This window comes from Alligator mississippiensis, chromosome 8, assembly GCF_030867095.1.
Source record: "Alligator mississippiensis isolate rAllMis1 chromosome 8, rAllMis1, whole genome shotgun sequence".
Lineage (NCBI taxonomy): Eukaryota > Metazoa > Chordata > Crocodylia > Alligatoridae > Alligator > Alligator mississippiensis.
In genome coordinates this window covers 63,563,771-63,582,894 of record NC_081831.1, presented here as the reverse complement: position 1 = coordinate 63,582,894, position 19,124 = coordinate 63,563,771, and the positions used below count along the sequence as shown (strand labels likewise).

Here is a 19,124-nt window from a genome sequence, read left to right as displayed (position 1 = left end):
AAATAGAACATTTTTTTTTTTTGCTTACTGAAGCAGGTTTACAGCATTATCACAGTATTATAGCTTGTTTAAAAATACATACAGTATCAACTAATGGTAACTGCAAGCAAGCTATATGCTTAAGCAGGGGTTTTGTTTGTGTTTTAACACATTTTCTACATTTTAAAACAGCTACTTATACTAATGTTACATCCAACACTTCGTTAGAAAATATTACTTACATTTGCTACCCACAACAGAGTTGTCATCTTTTTCCATGACATAACGTTACAGGCTACGAAAATAGAAACACACCATTGTAAGCCTAGTTAAAAATAATTGCAAGCCTGGTTAGAAAAGTGCTTGCTTTTTACTTGATAAATTAGGGCCTGTCCTACATGGTGCTGAGTGGCCTCAGCTCCCATAAAAGTGGAATGTCACCAGCACCTTGCAGCTCCTGGACCTTAAATGTGAGAAATGGAACTATTATCAAATTACAACATGGTAGCAAATTTAGGCCTCAATCCTGGGAGCTCTCTGAGCGTGGGACTCTTGTTGAAATTATTGGGAGTTCTACACCATCAGGCTTCAGGCTAAGCTGCTCCTAAAGGAGATCCTGGGAACCTTATTCAGATACAGCTCCCATTAGTTTGTAAAATTCGGGGGTAGATCATCCACTGGTGCAAATCTGCATAGCTTCATTGATTTTCATCAGCTATGTAGATCTGCATAAGCTGAGTGTCTTGTCCCTGATTTCCATAGGCCATCAGAGGTTTGATAAAGTAGGGACAGCAGGGATGGACCTATGGTTTCTTTGAGAACCAAGTCCTGATTAAAATGCAGGGTTGCATGGGTTTTACTTCTCACAAATGAGGCAACTGAATATATCTTAGGCTTATAATAAAGCTGTAAGAAATTTCCAAACCATTAGCAACTCTTACAAATTAGGTAAAACAAAGATATTTTTGCTTGGATATTTCAGTGGCTAGTGTCCAGGCCTTTTCTCTATTTTCTTTTTTTAGGTAATGCAGAAATATTTCATATTGGTTCAATTGTTTATGAAACTAGTCCAGACGTGCTTTGAAACATACTCTTTTCATGGTCTTTCTGATATTCCTCTTGAGCTTTCTGCAGTTTTTTACCCCGCAGTTTCCACTTGTGGAAACAATAGGTCCCCAGGGATGTCATTATTAAAGAGAAAATAATAGTCAGCACTATTATCAGTGCAATAGTGGATGAGAGGGACCCCTCTAGCTGTTTACTTTCAGTGTCTCTTGTTGCATTCAGCTTCACAACATTTTCATATTCTGTTGAAGCCAAAAGTGCAGGTACAGAAGCTTCATTGAACTTGGGCCTCATTGGGATTCAGTAATTGTTCTCTTTCTTTCTCAGAATTTCTGAAGAAGCATGAACTATGATTTCCTCGTAGTCCAAGTTGTCCATAAAACAATTTTCTCTCAGCTTCTCAAGACATAGATTGGAGCTCAGAAGCGTTGCTTACTTATGAAGCCATGCAGTTTAAGAATAACAGGATATGTCACAACATTTACAATAAAGGTCATCTATATCCAGATGGGATGGAAGTCAGAAAGTGGTGCACATTATTGCCTTCTTTGTCAGGGGAAAAAAAAGGCTGCTTTAGCTGGCTGCCAGTTTTTGATTCTTTGTTTTCTTGAACGGATAATTGGAGAAAATCGAATCAATTTTCCAGTAACATTGTGGTGGCAGGGCTCATCCTTGGGCTTGAAAGAGAAATAAGCACTACAATGAATGTAGTTTACATCTTTTACATTTGTTCACAGTGCGAGTTTTGTTCCCTCCCAAGTATTCCCAAAAGAGAATAAATTCAAAGGCAATTTTTTTGCTGAGGGGTAGGCTTGCTTTCTCTATCATCATAGGAATGAACAGAGTTGGTTACAAAAGAAAAGCTTTCATTCTAATGAAGTTCCCCCCCCTCTTCTTTAATATTTGCTCTCAGATTCAGCTTTGTCTGGAAGGGATTATTTTCTTTTTGTCCTTTTTACAACTGGAAATTAGGAGATGTCTTCACTGATTGCAAATCTGGAGTCTGGAAAAATAACCTAGGTGAAAAATAACATAGGGTTAGGTAAGAGTTTAACTCTTGTGCCAGCTGTCGCCTGAGCTGAATGCTAGGAACTCAAAGCCTTAACCTGGCATACTTGTGACACAACAGTAAATGTATATGATTTGTTTGATTTCTGTCTTCCCCAGTCCTGCCAAAACTTACTCACACGAGCAATTCCACTGAAGTAAAAGAAGCTACTCTCATGAAGCAGGACAGCTGGGGTGAGTCAGAATTGCGGATCAGGCCACTATTATTCTTCAGGTGTCATTTTAAAGTTCAGTTTCAGGAGGGACAACAGAATGCAGTCCTCACTCAGTCATTTTTCCTTCCAATCAGGACAGCCAGATTTGTCCTAGGACATTTTTATTTGCTGAAGAGAGGTGGTAAAGATTTTTAGAGCTATTTATATGAAATAACAGATTGTTCCAAACCTCCTCCACCCTACTCCCAAATGCTTCAAGGCCAGAATTAGGTTTTAGAGATGTTGCCACACAGCCATTTGTTCTGAGATTCTCCATATAATAGGATGCAATTGTAATTGATCCTGCTCATGAAAATCCATGACTCATCCCACTCAGGCTAGCAGGGAACTGAGGGTCTCTTTTACTAATTAACAATACTTCTAAGCCATTCTCGTTTGTAATAAAAACTGTTTACTATAGATTAACATTCTGTTGGTGTTAAAAGATGTAAATGAGCAGTTCTTGTCTGTTAGAAACAATATGTTCACATAGTCAGAAATAAATGTTAATTTTAAAGAAAGTTTAAAAGCCATCTTTACCGTAGCTCAGAACAATAAAATACTTGTTTGTAAAGCTGATTGAAAGCCTACTGTATAGAAAAAAATACAGAGGTAGAGAACACCAGTTCCTTATAATTAGTAAATCTCCTTCTTGCGCTGCTGGTGTGGGGGTATCTCTAAAGCTTTTGTTCAGGAGGATGTTATAATGCCATGCATTTCTAGAAACATCACTGCTGTCATGCTACCTAGTAAAGGGAGTCAGGATGAAGGGATTTAAGAGCTGCTTCTCCCATTGGTTCCTAATGTTCTTGGATTGTTGACCACTGTCAAGCCTGAATTTATTGCAGACCCTCTTACCAAACTTCTAATTAAAAAGGGATGGGAGGTACAATGCATGAAGTAATTCCCATGACTTCACGGACTATCAGTGGACAACAATTTAGGAATCACAAGCCTTAGGCATCAGGGATGATATGCCTAGTATTCATGCAGGAGTGTATGGTATTGGGGCTGCTCAGCACCTTTGAAAAACAGGTTAATCTAACTGATAATCCATTCAATATGGATCCATCTTTAGCTGAGCTATAGCAGATACATTAGCAAAGTTTAAAACCATAAGGCATCTGGTCACTTTTATGATACTGTACCAAGAGAATGAGTGGGATTTCTTTGCAACTCCTTTAAGACAGTCATATATTTAAAATCTAAATGGGGATGCTTTTGTGGCAAGGTCTTTTGGGGCTGTGAAACACTGGTCTACTTTCAGCCTTCTATTTTTGGTTAGACAGAGGAGTTAGGGTCCTATGGTTAAAATGTTTGCCTGTAAATCAGATCTGAGGGTTCAATTCTTGGCTCAGCCTCAGATTTCTTGTTGGATTTTGAACAAGCTATTTAATATGTGCTTCCAAAATATATGTGTTAATGCTTCTGTTCTCTCTTCTGTCTTGTTTATCTCATATATGAGCCTTTGGGGCAGGGAGTATATCTCAGTATATGTTGGCACATGCCTAGTACAGTGGAGCCCCCAAAATCAGTCAAGGCCCATAGGCACTGCAGTAATGCAGAAGTAAATAACAATTTGCGCTACCTGAGCTCTCCCTTATGGCCCTTCTCTCTCTCTCTGCCCATGCCTCTGGCCACTATAGAAAGGAGGGAGATGAGACAAAGGGGGGACCACTAGATGTCCCAGACAAAGCTGGGGCTTTGCATTGTCTAGGTTGGGTCAGTGACTATTTCAATATCGTCACCTGCACTATTATGACCAGATTTGAACAAAGCCAACCATTGAAACAAAACCAGTTGTTGTTTACATGTGAAGAGCAGACTTTGTTAAAACCATTCTCTAGCAGTGCAGCAGTACCTCAGGAACAAGCCCTTAATAGTTTTAAGGAACTGGGGGGAAATGCATTATTTAGACAATGGAATTCCTTGGCAGGGATTTTGTTGAAGCTAAGAATGTAACAAGATTCTCGAAGGGAGTGACTGTTTCTACAGATAGGATAGTAATAACCAGAATTATGAAAGTTAAGGCTAAGAAGGGGAATGGGAGGGACATAGAACTTCATGCTTCAGGGCTTATGCTAATCAGGATAAAGATGAGACCTTCATGAGGGAGCAGATTATGCCGCATCTGCCTACTGCAAGTTTTTTTGCACCATCTGCTAGTACTGTCAGGGACAGGACACTGCACTAGGTGAACCACAGCTTTGATCAAGTGTGGCAATTACTCTGTTCCTACGGATGTTCTAAGTAGTAAATTAAATATTTTGGAGATTCCTACCTGCGTTCTCGAACACTGAGGCAACCTGGGAAAAAACAACTCTCCCACTAAAACTAAGGCATATTTCTCAGCCAGTTTATGCTCGAAGTAGAGGAATTAATAACACTGGTAGCTTTTATCTTAGTTCATGTAACTTCAGATAGTATTGCTATTCATATAAGTATTTAATCCTTTTTTATTTAAGCAAGATTATGAAAAACAGCCTCCAATAGAGGTTATTTCTTCCATTTCTGTATTCAGATTGCATTTATAAAATGCAAGTTCCTCTCTCTTCATCAGTTGTTTCTATCAGTCCTTTAAGTGAAAATGCAGTACTTTAAATGTGGTCACCTTCAAAGATCCTAGTCACCACTTAGCAATTAAACTATAAATATGATCTGGCCTCTTTTGAGTAAAAGGTTATCCGTTAAAATTTCTAACTGCAGTATTTTGCAAAAACTGTTGGGGGATGTTAGAACTTGAATACATTTTCTGCATGGTGGATTGTGTTTTATTAGTCTGTAATAGATGACAAATCATAGAGTCTACATTTATTGAAGTCTCCTATTGAAATTTTAGTTCCTGACTTCACTGATGACTTCGCTAAACATTAGGTCCTTAGTGCTTCATTTAAATGTAGCCATGTCTTTTTGGAACTGCATTTAAATCATCAGATTAGCTGCACACATTTGCAAAAATCGCAAGTGTCAAGTGGTGTATGTAGGGTCAAAAACTATTCCCATAAAAATATAGAAGCCACCAGATTCTCATGGGCAAACTTCCCATTTAAAAAATATTCAGCAGGTTCTATTATTTTCTTGGACACAAAGTTATACTTGCCATGTAGGACCAACAACTATTGATAACTTACTGTCCTTAACATCTAGGACAGTTCAGCTATATCTGTCGTATTTGTGGCTAGACTTGTGTTACAGGAAAGGAAAACTGCTTAGCTGTGGAGAATTCACTCATTTCTGCTCATTTTTCAATACCTAACATCTTGAGAATTGAAAGACTCCACAACAGTCAATGAGTTTTCCCATTGATTTCAATGGGGTGAAGAATTCACCCTTGGTTTGCAAGCCAGGGGCCCACTTAATTGAAATGTAGAGAGGAAAGAAGAGTTTGTTTCTAAATGAAATGCTTTTCATAATTCTCCATTAGGGATCAGTGCATGTTTTAAAGGACAAAAGAATCTTCAGTATGGAACATATTAAAAGCTAAGAATAATATTATTTAACAGTGAAGTCTCAAAAGGAATAAGAATGTGTTCCCTGAACAACAGGAAGTAAATGCATTTTGTTTGCCTCAAATATTGGAGAATAAATTAGTCTTCTGAAGTTTAGTTAAGATTTCAAGTATGATTGCAAGATTTACAGTGTCTCTCGGCTAAACATCGTCAACTCCTTATCTCATGGTAAACTCACATGCTAGGAACAGGCATACCTAATACCACCCTAGGAAAGTAGGGCTGGAAGGGACCTTATGAGGTCATCTAGTCTAGTCCCCTGCTGAAGGAAGGATTGTCCCTGACTAAAACCATCTCAACCAAGTGTCTATCCAACTTGTCCATGAAAATTTCCAAGGATGGAAATACCACAATGTTTTAATTCTTTTCCAGTTAGCATTCATTGAAGTAAGTTGGGCAGAATTGGACATTTTCACAAAATGTGTTAGTTTGGGATCAGAAAATACCAGTTTGTTAAAAGAAAAGCTTTTTGTAGCAAATGGTGAGTTTTGACAAATTTCTTACTCCTTCTACTCCCCCTTCCCAGAAACCTTTGAAATTGTCAAAATAAAATATTTTGACATTTTTTAAACAAAAAATTCCAGTTTTCTGGTTTGAAATGACTTTCACCATTTAAGCTAATCATATTAAATATATACATAAATTGTTAAAATCTAAACAAAACCTTGCAGACTTCTTGAAATGAATTGAGTGTTTCAAATCAACCAAACTAACTTTTTTTTTTTGCACATGTTCTTTTGTGGAAATTCTTGAGATTTTTTACTCTGTCCTGATTAGGGAAGAACATTAGAACATTTGTCAAAATCTCAAAGTGTTTTATGGAATGGGAAATCCAGATCCCACCTATGCCTAACAGTAGCTTGTATTAGGGTAAGTAAAGTCTGTTCATGTTAAGGTGATGAAAAATCTTTTACTAAGGGTGTTTAAGTGGCTGTTGAGCAGAAACATGGGACTAAGCCACTATAGTCACATCTATACCTCCAGCTGACTGTGTCCTACCATGGTGCCTTCAAACGAGCAGCACAGCTTCATGTGTGCTGCCACATAGACTGGAAATGGCATCACTGTGTCCGCTTGCTTAGAAGGCAGAAGGTTAATTAGTACTGCTGCTGATTATTTAGAGCTACATCCTACCTATTGTCCTTTGTCTTGGAGCACCCTAATGTATGAGGTAGGTTACAACTCAGCAGAAGTCGCTAGGGAGGCAGAATCTGTAAGGTTCTTTGGAAAGGGCTGGTCTTTCCTTTTGTGCTGGCAGGACATTCTCTGTGCTGCTCAGTGGGATTAGTGAATGGATTGGAAATCTCTTCCATTTTTGTGGGAGAGAAAAGAACAGTTATGGTTCACAGGAGAAGCATTTCTAGACTGTCTTCCCCATTACTACCAAACCAAACCAAACAAACCCTAGAGTGCTTCAGCTAAAGATTACTTTCCATTAGCCAGGTTTGGCAAAATGGTTCAAAGCTGAAAATGACATTTCTTTGTTTAATGCTAATCAGCAGCTCAATGATTTCATTGAGAATTGCCTACCTGCATGTGAGGGCACCGTTTGGCCTCCTCTGTTTGTCACTTTTCTTTTTATTAATAAACTAACAATTTGCTTCTGACTCATTTACAGAATCCTTTAAAACTAAGTGCAGGGTGAGACGCAGGGGCTTTCTTTGTGGATCTATGTTGCAATCAGGCAAGGACAGGCTGGTTCCTGTGAGGTGCTGAAATCTCTCATCTCCATCAGAAGGATCAAGTTAGGTGTGAGACATTTGAATAGTGAGTCTATTCATATATACTCTAGTTGTTTCTTGTTAACCTAAATCCTCCTTGTTCGACTGTCATTTTATCAGTTCAGTCAAAGTGGGCTAGAAAGTCTTATAAACCAATCTGAGGAAATTGAAGATGGAGTTATGCACTTAGTTACCCAACATCTTCCCAAAGTAAAGGCTATTGGACCAATGATATAATTTTGCTCCAGGTGAAGTCACTAGCAAAACTCACTTTGATTTCAATTGGGGGCAGGATCTGTAGTTCCTGGTTTATAATTATTTCTCTCTCTCTCTGCATTTTCAAATAAAAGAGCTTTCCTGAGTGGTTGTACTATCTTAAATATGTATTGGCTTTTGTTAATAGAGTTGTAGTCTCTCTTTCTTCACTTGGCTTCTAAATTTCCCTGCTGCCTTTTGAATTGTATCTTCTGTTTTTATTGCATTATGGAAAAATGTTCCCAGTTTTTCCTCTATTTCCATCCTTTTAGTATAAGGATATTGGAATGGTGTGTATCCAGCATAGTATAAGCCAGATAGGGAAACACTGCTTCTCTTGGTTTAGCACTCCAATGTGTGGCAACATTGACTAATTCTGTCACACTCAAAAGAGCAGATGAAATCCAGAGGGGAAGTGAGCAAATGGAGAGCAGGGAAAGACTCCAAAGAAGAAAACAGTTAGATGTTTCTGTCTTTCTACCTCATTCTGGCTGCTTGAGGTTATTTTTCATAATCTTCTGCTTATGGGCTAAGGGCCAAATTTTAAAAGGCATGCAGGTGTCTAGAGATGCAGAGACCCCTTCTGGCATTTTCAGAATTGCTTAGGTACATTTATAATCCCCGCTATAGGCCTAGCTGCATATTACGGTACCTAAATGCCCCTTTGTAAATCTGGCCTTACGGTTTTGAGCCTGCGATGTGCTCAGCAGCTTTGACTCCCACTGAGTGCCAGTAGAGCTCTGTGCATCACAGAAGGCACCGAACACCTTTTAGGATCAGGACTTAAAGGTAAATTCTGAGCTATTGCAGAGCAGCAGCCTCATCACAGTAAGCTTGTAACATTACCAGCTATAGAGGTGAACGTCTGTTCAGTGTATTTGAGAAGCCCCAAAATGAAGTGACCCTTTTTAACTTTAACTTTCCCAATCATAAATCTCAAAATATAACCATAACCTGATCCTCAAACCTGTTCATTTACCCACCCCCATAAGCTCATTTCAAACAAAAACCTTTCCGTTATGTCCCGTATAATAGCAAGAAACTTAAATGAAGATTTAAGCAAATCAATTAGTCCTTTAATTAAGCCTATAAAATACTAGCCCTAATCTCTCAGAATACTTTATCCTATTTTTATCTTAATGAGCAAAAAATCTCTGCTTTTAACAGTTTTCAGCCTGATCGTCCCTTTTTGGCTTCATTAAATTACGTTCTGAAATATGACTTGTTTTTTTTTTCCTAGCTCCCTCTGAATGGGGTGGGTTTTCTCTCTTTCTACTTACTGTTGCCTTGTTCACTGTGAAAAGCCTTCAGGTTGTATGTAGCCTTATAATAGCCTACGTTAATATATTCATTCATAATACCCCTTTCAACCTTCGTGTGAGATTCAAACCAGCCCCCACCCCCGCAAAAAATACAACCAAGGGCCCAATCCTATTCCCATACAAGCCAACTCTTACAGGACCCTAGCTCTGCAAACCAAAACTACAGTATGTTCTAATACCTTTGAGGGACATATTGAGGCTGACAAAAGTAAATCTCTTCAGAGCTGAACCATTGTTCTAGGTTGGTTCAGTGGGCTGAATTCTGAGATACTGAACACGCATCTGCTGTTGCTTTGGACTGGAGTTGCAAGTACCCAATACTGCTCCAGATGTGGCTTTCTCCCGTCATCATATATCATGTGTTAATAATGACTGGATTTCCTGGGCTTTGTTGATTTATACAAGATTTTTCTGGGTTAGATTTCCAGCTTTCTTAAGCATTTCATTTAAATTGAATAGAACTTAAATTAAGTTGGAGAACTGAAGTAACAAATCTACCATATCTCTGTGCATTTCAGCTATGCCTTAAATTAAAATTAATCTTTCTAGCTTCAGGGGTTGTTTCTACAACTCTAGTGGTCTGTAACAGGGTCCCACCCCAGGGTTCACCATAACACCCTGCAGCCTCTCTCAGTCCTTGCCACTTTTACCTTCCTAGGGTAATCTCCCTTTCAAGTCACCTGCCTACTTGATGTAATTATGCTCTTTAAAAAGGGAGGTTGGCTTAGAGCTCCCCAAGCAAGATCTCAGCTCATGAACACAGGTGTCACTGCACATCACCATAAGGGCTAATTACATGGCCTCCTCATCTCTCCTTCTAGCCATGCCGAAGCCTCACAGATGTTACCAGTCATTGGGCATTAAGCCCCATTTTCCAGTCCAGTCAAATCTCTCATCCATGGGTCTTCAGTCTGGGTGTCAACTCCACAGTGAATGTGGAACCTGGAACAGTGTCCATCACTGTTGGGGCCTCCAGCACTGGTGCCTTTAACCATCCCAGCCCTTCTTAGGCTCAGGCTTCAGTATGTACCTCAAGCAATCTCAACCCCTCTTGGGCATAGGCCTGCATTCTCTGTCCCTCTTCAGGTCAGGCCTCTACCTCCAACAGATTCTGCCCTTCTCAGTCTATAGGTCCCCTGGCCCTGCTTGTTCTCACCCCTCATGGGCTTATGAGTCCCTGACCCTGGCTCTTGCCCCTTGTGGGCTATGGCTCCCTGTCCTTGGCTGCTCTCATTACTTCAGCTGTGACCTTGTTTCTTGGCCTTGGTCCCTATCCCTCAGGCCCTGGCCCATCTGCCAACCAGTTGAGACCTCCACTGATCCTACAGTCTCAATCCCTAACCCACCTATCTTGCCCACCCCAGATCAGGTGTTAGTCAGGAGCCTTTCTACAATCCTTCTGCTCAGGAGCTCCTCTCTCCATGCCTTCCAGGTCAGACTGCCTGTACAGCTCAGGCCCTGGGCTTATATCCTAAAAGCTCAGCCCTTTTTGGGTCATGTGACTTCCTTGATTGCCTTCTGCTTCACCTGTAGCCTGCTTCTTCTGCAGCCTGTCTTCCCTTAAAGTAGGAGCCCCAAGCTCCCTCCTACATGATCTCAAGTGTTTATTGTGTACAGCCATGACGTAATAAACCTTAGTGGCTTCTAAAGTTTAGTTATCGTCTCTCATGCAACAGTCTATGCTGACAAATGTAATGGGCTGTGTATACACAGTGTATGTAGATCCCTGTGACAGTTGCTATCACCTATTTCCAAGGGCAGATTATGAGTAGACTGTACACTGGATTAAATGTTTAGTGATTTCCATCCCCAGTGCTGCTCAAGTTATGCATATGCAACACCCGTTTTCACTTCAGTATAAGTTTGGGTGAAAGGCAAGTTAATCACCTTGACCTGTGTATATGCCGTGTTCTACAGAACAGATGTGGAATTAGATGGAAGTAATAGTTGTGGTGAATGACCTTTATGTATACCAGCAGTTCTGTGCTATAATGAAACATCTTAGGAACTGTCAGATGTTCTCATTCCTTTTGTGTATCTATATTCAGATTTTTATAAAATGCACAGCAGTGAACTGGTATCTGGAGAACTGTGTTGTATCAGAGCATCATTCTCTGTCTATTTGAATGAGTCTGTTCCTCCAGCAAGTACACTCTGAAGTAGGCTTCACTGCAGCGTGTGTACAATTGTGGTTGTATTTCTCAAACCTGCATACAGTATTACTGTCTTCAAAGGATGGATCTGGCAGATAAGCCAGCATTTTTTTCCCTACCAGAAAAACAGTCTTACATAATCAGTTCCAAAATGCCCCTCATGTAAGCAGGTGCATGCATCTTTGTTATCTTTGGAAATCAGTTTCCTTGGTCAACTTTATTTCTATCTTTTCTTCTGCATTCTTCTTCACTTAGCCCTACACAGATACTCCTTATTCCACCTCTCAATATGAGGAGCATCTAACAAGCAGCCTAGGAGTTCTGTCATATTTTTCTGCTACATTACTGTATGAAGACATAACTCTGCATTCTGGATACCCTGAATGCTTCCCACAGCCTGCATAACCAACTCTTAAAGTCTCTCACAATGAATGTGCAATAAGTTTTTAAAGATATCTCTGTCCCAGTGCTCCATCTTGCATCTCTCAGAGTCAGAACAAGTGTTCAGCAGCCCAGATACAAATAGACTATTTTAGTTTTTCCATAAATTGCAACATGGATTTTTTTTTTTTTAAAAAGGGAACATGCTTGCACCTGCATTCGATTTAACAGAATGCAGCATCCTCACAACATCAGTTAAAAAAATGAGACCTTCAGTACCCTTTACATTAACTATAGGTTTTTATTGTAGATTCAGGAAGGTTCTGGGTCTGAACTAATTGTCTGGTTGCAAAAGAAGAATGACTGAATGAGTCTTTTTCTCCTGCCACCCCCTCCCCCTCCCCCTCCCTTTTTTCCTGCACCATTGCTGGTGAGGAAAATAATTATGGATAGGATGTTTCCACTGATTTTAGATACAAGAAAGATGCTTCAAGAAGATAAACTCCTTCAGGGATAATATTTTTGAAAATGCCAAAGAGAGAAAAAATGTTTGAACATTCAATGCTCACCTAACTCATTTTAAAAAGACTTTCTCCTTCCAGCCAATGTGTCTGTTCTGGATGACTAGATCCAGCCAAAATTGTAATGTATTCAGCACAGAGGGTGTTGAATCTTCCAAGATGTGCAGGAAAAATAACAAGTTAGCAGGAGGGAGAAAGCAGGAGATGGGGGAGTGATAGATGGCATTTTGGATGCTGCTGCAGAGCATCAATGGATGTCTGGAAGGAGATCACCTTTATTTGCCCCCACCAATAGGATAGGGGATGTCTGGGTCTTTAACAATGCATTCTGAGTGAGTAGAAGCATCAAGAACCCTTTTTGCTCCTCCCAACCTCAAAACAGAAGTAATAATTTGGGATGGAAAAAACTAAGGTGCAATGGAGCTAGGCTCTGTGTGAGCTGAGACTGAAGAGCAATGCAGTGAGGGAGAAGGGAATAAAGACTTTCCACAGCTATTAGAGGTGTTCTAGTGAGAGTTGACTTTGCCTTTTACTTGAAGGCAGCGTGAAAAAGTGAGAAGTTAGAGATCCGCATTACAGATCAATGGGCATGATCTATATCAGGGTGGTCTATGTTCCACGCCTGTACGTCTGGGTGGAAGGTGGAGATGAATGCTATAGCTATGTGTGGAAAGGCATGCCTGGAGCGTGTGGAAGGGCGGGGTGCATGTTAACGTGGAAGGAGGAATAGTGGATATGTGGAAGGGCTGCCTACTCGGTGCATGTGTGTAGAAGGAGGCAGAGAGGAGCCACATAATACTTGGATGGAGAGGAGTGCATGTTGCATGGATGCACAGATTAAGCTGGCGGGCCAGAGGTGCATGGTGGCTTTATTCACGGAAACGACGCCTGGTGCTGTGTGGAAGGGAGTGGGGCACAGGCTACCTGGGTGGAGGTGGATCTGGCAGCGCATGTTACATGGGTGAAGAGGTGCGTGTGCGACAGGCAGGTGCATGGGCTGTGCGTGTGCCATGTGTGCGAGTGCTGCGTGCCTGGATCGCAGTCCGGCCGGCCGGGCAGGGCGCCGCCAAGGGGGCAGGGCCCGGGCCGGGGCTCCGCGGAGCTGTCCAGGTGCTGAACCTCCCGCGGCTGCGGGCAGCGCCTTGCGGTAACACTACAGCAAACGAGCAGCCCTGCAACTTCCCAGGAGCTGCGCTCTTTGCCATGCACCCGCCTGCCCAGCCGGACAAAGGCACGTCTTGAGCATGCATTTTCTAGGGCTCCCGTCTCCTCGGGCTTCTCCTTCCCATCCCCGGGTTAGCACGGAATTAACTCATCAGGGAGATTTCCTGGCGCAGAGCCACACGTGCCCTCTGCCCGCTTTACCAAACGGGAAGTGAGGAAGCCTTTCGGTTCCCTTGGCTGAAAAAAGAGCAGCCCACTCCCCCTCCACACAATGGATTCAGCATAACCATGCAGCACTTACCTTCCCCGGCCACATCTTTCTCAGCGCAATGAGCTACTTTGGAGGGGAAGGATTGTCAGGAGCTTTCTCGGCTGTCAGCACTGGGAGCCCCACGCTGAAGGCAGGTCATGCATGAGGTCTGATACGCTGCCGGCTAACCCTTCTCATCTCCCGTGGTCTTAAAACCGAGAGGCTGATCGGTCTTGAATAGGCGGTTGATTTGTGCTGCAGACCCAGAGAGGCTGAAATAGCTGCACACACCAGCCACCTCAGCAGCACTCACTGAGCCTAGCCAAAGGTTTCAACTTTATTTAGGGGGAAGAATGGATCACATGAGGAGCTTCACCAAACTGGGAGGAGCATGTTAGTGCAGAATCAGGTCACTCACATCAAAACCCGGGAGTTAGTCACAGACACAAAGATTAATAGTGTTAGCATAATCCAGGCGTAAAAAGCAGGCTGAGACAAAGCCAGGAGATGCTCGCAGGAATTAAAGGCTTTTCGTTTTCTTCCCTTATCTTTGTCATTTAGCAGGTTAAGCTCTTGTTCTTTTGAACAGGTGAGTTTTGCTAATTAAGCGAAGCAAAATGCTGAGTGGGAAAATCAATGTTTTCACTTTCCCTGTGTTAGTCCAAGATGTTTTACAATTTGTTTTGAATAGCTCAAATACCTTGTTTGTTTTTCTACCTATGCTCTGGCTTTTTGGAGGATTTCCTGTGATTTAATCACAGATAAAGAGGGAGATGCCACAGATCCACTCTGAAATAGGACAGAAATCTCACACAATGGTATCAGTTTTACAGTGGTTTCTGATTCAAATCACTCATTTGCATCTCTTGATCAGACAAAGCAGGGTGGGCTGGTGGCTAAGGTTTCACCATCCCATTGGCTGAGAAGTGGTGGTGGAATCAAATTTCTGCAGTGCCCTACCTTGGACAGTGGCCACCATCTACTTCCCTTGGGAATGGCCAGAGCCCAGGTGGGGCAGAAACTGAAGGAGGTGTTACAGGAAGGCTTGCAGTGTGATTTCTGCAATTTTTAATCAATGTGTCTATTTCACCACTAAAACACACATTCAAATGGGTGAGTTAAACTTGCTGGCCAAAATCTTCAAGCTCAGATGCCTAAACAGGCATCTAAGTAAGGGGCCTGTTTTTTTAAGGTGTTGAGCAACTCTTGTTCTTTTGTTTGGTCTCATTTCCTGGCACTCTTCCTTGTGCCGCCTTTTTTGTCCTCATTTGCCTTTCCATTGGGAGCTTAATGGGAATGGAGAGCAATTAGCACTCCTGAAAATAAAGGCACATTGTTTTGGGCCCAAATAAATTGTCTCCAGCATAGATTACAATCTAGAAACTGAATCCAGCCAACGGGAAAGCAGGAGAAGGATGGATATAACTGGGTACAACTGTTCATTGTCATCCAGACTTGCAGTACATGAGCCAGCTTTGGCAGTTAAAGATGGAATCAGTCAAAAAGTTTAGTTCTTGGCAGTCAAAAGGTTAATTCTTATTAAAGGAATCAAATTAGTGTATCTGAGGCAGCCTGCTGTTAGAATTGGTGCAGTTTCATCATCCCTGGGAAGCTAAACCACAATGTGGTTGAAAATATGCTGCCCTGAGTTCCCAGCTACACATAGTCCTTTGCTACTTACCTTTTGGGGATACAACTTATACCATCTTCTCCCCACTGCAGCAGTCCTATTCTTCAGCTCTTGATTTTTTCTTGGCAACTTCCATGTGCCCTTAAGGGTAGTAGGGGAAAGCACTTCCAGTATTCTACGGGTTGTTCCATATGCAGGCACTCAACAAAGGAAGTGAAGAGAAAACACTTTGCACATGCTCCTACAACATACACCTGCTTTAGAGAGAGCAGCAGTCTGATCCACAAGTGAGATTGCTTTTCAGAGTCTAAAATGACTTAGGTTTCTGGGTTAGACCCTGGAGCTATTCCCATTCTGCTCCCTGTTTAACTTCCTTTCAAGTGGGTAATGGATGGGGTTTGATGTGATGCATCTTGTTTGTTCCAGTGGGGTGTGGACAGCCTGAGGCATTTGCTTTGTTTTACACTCTAATGTGAGGTCAGGACAGCAAAATAACAAGGCTTGATGTCTACTGGTGGAAGGCTTTCTGGAATAATTAAGCCTTGCCCCAATGCAGGAAAGATATACTGCTAAAAAGGCTGCAGTAATGTCCGTCAGCCCTGAATCTACAGGTGTAACCAGAGGAAGATTTCTCGGTTCATGTACTGCAGAAAATGCCATAGAGTTGCCAACTGAGGTCCATTTTGCAAGTAGAGGTGTAGGAGGCAAAAATAAGGGTGGTAGGGATATGACATAAGCAGGGCCAGTTTATACCCTCTAATGCAGTCCCCCAAAGCCTCCAGGCCTTGTCTGGGTTATATCAGGGGCCTGTCAACCCCAGTGGTGGTTCAGGTTGGGAAGGTGCAACTGTGGCTTTGTATACTCCACTGTCATTTTAGTCCTGGCCTGGTCTGTCGGTCATTTGCCTCTGAGGTGAAGCACAGAGTCTCATCCCTTGTGTTTAGGCACAAGTAGGAATGTATTATCAATCGTGTATGTGCACACGTGTGCATGCACATGTGCACTCGCATGCAATCCCCTGTGCGAGAGAAGTTTATTGTCCACAGTGGGGAAAAGTGATTGACAATGGGATTTAATTTCTGAAGCTGTAGAGGGCATTATTGCCTGTTCTCAGATACATTTTCAGCCCAAGGCCAAATAGCTTTCCCTGTAGACCATAGCTTTCCATTTAAACCTCCTTCTAAAATGATTTTATACACAACTTTAAAACATTTTTGTTTCTGTTGAAAGAGCTATGTGGTTATTTTGACCAGTTACAGAACCTGAGAAACAGAACCTTCTACCTGTTTGGATTAATGTAGGTAAAATTTTCTCTCTGTTTTTGTATGCATTTTTTTCTTCCTCCGCATCTTTCCCCACACACTCCTATAAAAGAGTTATTTTTCTCTGTGAACACTGTTAGGGTAAGCAAAGCCATCCCAGTATCTGAGGGAGTATTTGAAAATGTTCTCATTTATTTTTATGCTACACAGACTCTTACTTTTTCCAAACATTTGTTTCTGATCTGACAACATGACTAGCAAGCTAAAATGTGACACAGAATCAGATTTGCTGTTTGCTGAACTTTTCTCTTTTTCTGGTCACATAACCATAACCAGTCTCAGCCAAGCTGAAGATGATCACAGGGTCAAAAGACTGTTGATCAACTATGGGTCAATATAGGAGATATGTTTCATGTGGCATGACCCTTTCTTCTTCAGAAAGACAGTCTTTGGAAACCCAATGGAGCAATAGATCTTCTATATCATAGTCATGGCAGTGAGGGCAATGGGCCTACTTTAAAGCCTACTGAAATCAACAGAAACACTACGTGCATGCTGTCTTGAAAATGAACAGCTCACAGCTGCTGAAACACTTAGGCAGCAATTCTCTATTCTCTCAATCTGCAGTGAAAAGTTCCCTTTTTTATTATCATAGAACTCTTTGGAGTTCCAGTCAAATTATTAAAACTTAAATTGCTTATCATTTCTAAATATCATAGACTAATAATTAGTAACGCTTCACAGTTCTAGAGTGCACTTTAGCTAACCATCTAAAGTGCTTTATAAACACTAATTAATTAAGTCTTGCACCATTTCTGTGGTGTAGGTAACAGATACAAAGGGATTGCTTTCAAGATAATGCTTTATCCTTTTTTACTTTCAACACTTTCATTGTTGTCAAGGTGATATCTCATTATGTAAAAATTCAAGTAGAATACCCTTCAGGTGTAATGGTTACTGTTTCACCTTTGTACATGAAGGAAAGAAATATAGGTTTCCTTATCATTCCTGCTTTATATAGAAACTATTGGAATCCAAAACTGAACAGACGTACATTAAAAAAAGAATCACTGAAAGCTAAATTTCTCATCCAAAGCAGGCCATCAAATCTCCACTTCATCTGGTAAAGTTATAAATATTGACTGCATGGGAAGAGCTAAGATTTGTTGCCAAACATAATGAAATAACAACAGGTTGTGTAAAAAGTTTCTGTGGATTGTACTGCTTGTTTGGTTCTCTCATTGGTACCAAGGAGAAAACTTGATTTTATTGGTAGACATAGAACTAATGTCATTGAACAATTAGTTTATCTTCTACTTCTGTAAGACTACATAGTGCAAAAAAATGCTTCTCTCCAAGCTGCCACCACATGTATTATCATCTTTATCTTTAAATGAGCGTTTACTGGTCACAAAACACGGAGAGGGTTTTGGGTGTCTTTACAAAGAGACAAGGATTTCTTAGGGTGATATCTTTTATTGGACCAATTGTGTAGCTGGGATAAAGTTGGACAAGTTTTCAAATGTAAGACATCCATCATCAGGGTCATTCAAAAGTTTGTCTAACTTTATCCCAACTACATAGTTGGTCCAATTAAATATATCACCTTAAAAAATCCTTGCCTCTGGGCCATCACAGCTACAACATCACTCTTACACTACCAAGAATTTTCCAATAAATTGTTGATTGAAAGTTATCAGCATATTGTTCTGACAAGAAGTGTTATATTGTGAATGGGTATTCATGGTATTCTATATGAGAAAAGAGGGAAATATTGGAAACTGTTTGTTTCAAGAAAGAAGCAAATAAGAAGGAACTTGATAGAGCTTATACAACATATTGAATACTATATAGAGAGTAAATCAGGAGCTCTTAATTGTTCCATGTCATAAAACAAGAACAAGGAGACATTCAATGAATGTGAAGGGCTATGCCCTCACTACAAGATATCATTAAAGCTGAGAGCTTAGTAGGATTCAAAGAAGGATTCAACATTCACAATGGGATAGCGAGCATCCATAGTTAAAGAAAGTACAGTAATGTAAAAGGATAATTTTGGAAATGTTTCATAAGAGTTTTAAATTCTCATGCATCAGATCTTAAGCAAGTAACTGCCTGACACTGGTTAGAAAGAGCGTTTCCCTTTGGGCAGGTTATTCATTGCTTTTCCATTGCCTTGTTTAACGTACCTTTCTCTGAAACATTTGGAGTTTGCCAGTGTCAGGATAAGAATACTGAACTAGAGGGACTGTGATCTGATCCAGTATGGTAATTCCTATGTTTCTACCATAAAAACAGGTCTGGTTTCCTCTGATGTCTTCTTATTGCATTATCTATACCCCTGTGAGATAAAGGAGCAGATTTTGATTTCAGCAATCTCTATATAAATTTGGAATGAATCCACTGAGAGCAACTGCCAAGGTACCGCTGTATGAATGTATAAGTACCTAATTGTCTATCCTTAACTCTGTTAAGGATTTTGGAAAGATCAGAAAAACTATCAAACAAATCATGGATCAAATAATGTACACCCTGGAATGCAGAAATAAGAGCTTTCTAATGTATGTAGAATAGGTACGTCTTGTTTAACACTGCTATATTGCAAAGGTCAGAACTGTTAAAGTATCTGACATGTTTTCAGAAATGACCC

At 40.8% G+C, this 19,124-nt stretch overlaps 1 protein-coding gene and 1 long non-coding RNA gene across 2 annotated transcripts in view; one reads left to right on the top strand and one right to left on the bottom strand.

Moving 5' to 3' along the window:
- C8H8orf48 (chromosome 8 C8orf48 homolog) overlaps positions 1–18,895 on the top strand; it is a 55,680-nt gene extending 36,785 nt beyond the window's left edge. The window contains exon 8 of the transcript XR_002090350.2: positions 18,773–18,895. The gene's annotated coding sequence lies outside the window, so the exon portion shown is untranslated. The remainder of the gene's footprint in view (positions 1–18,772) is intronic.
- Positions 1,980–13,874, bottom strand: LOC132252161 (uncharacterized). Its single transcript, XR_009463986.1, has 2 exons — positions 13,634–13,874; positions 1,980–2,060 (listed from the first exon to the last, which is right to left on the bottom strand). It is a non-coding gene; the product is annotated as an uncharacterized LOC132252161 (long non-coding RNA).
- Positions 18,896–19,124: the final 229 nt, after the last annotated feature.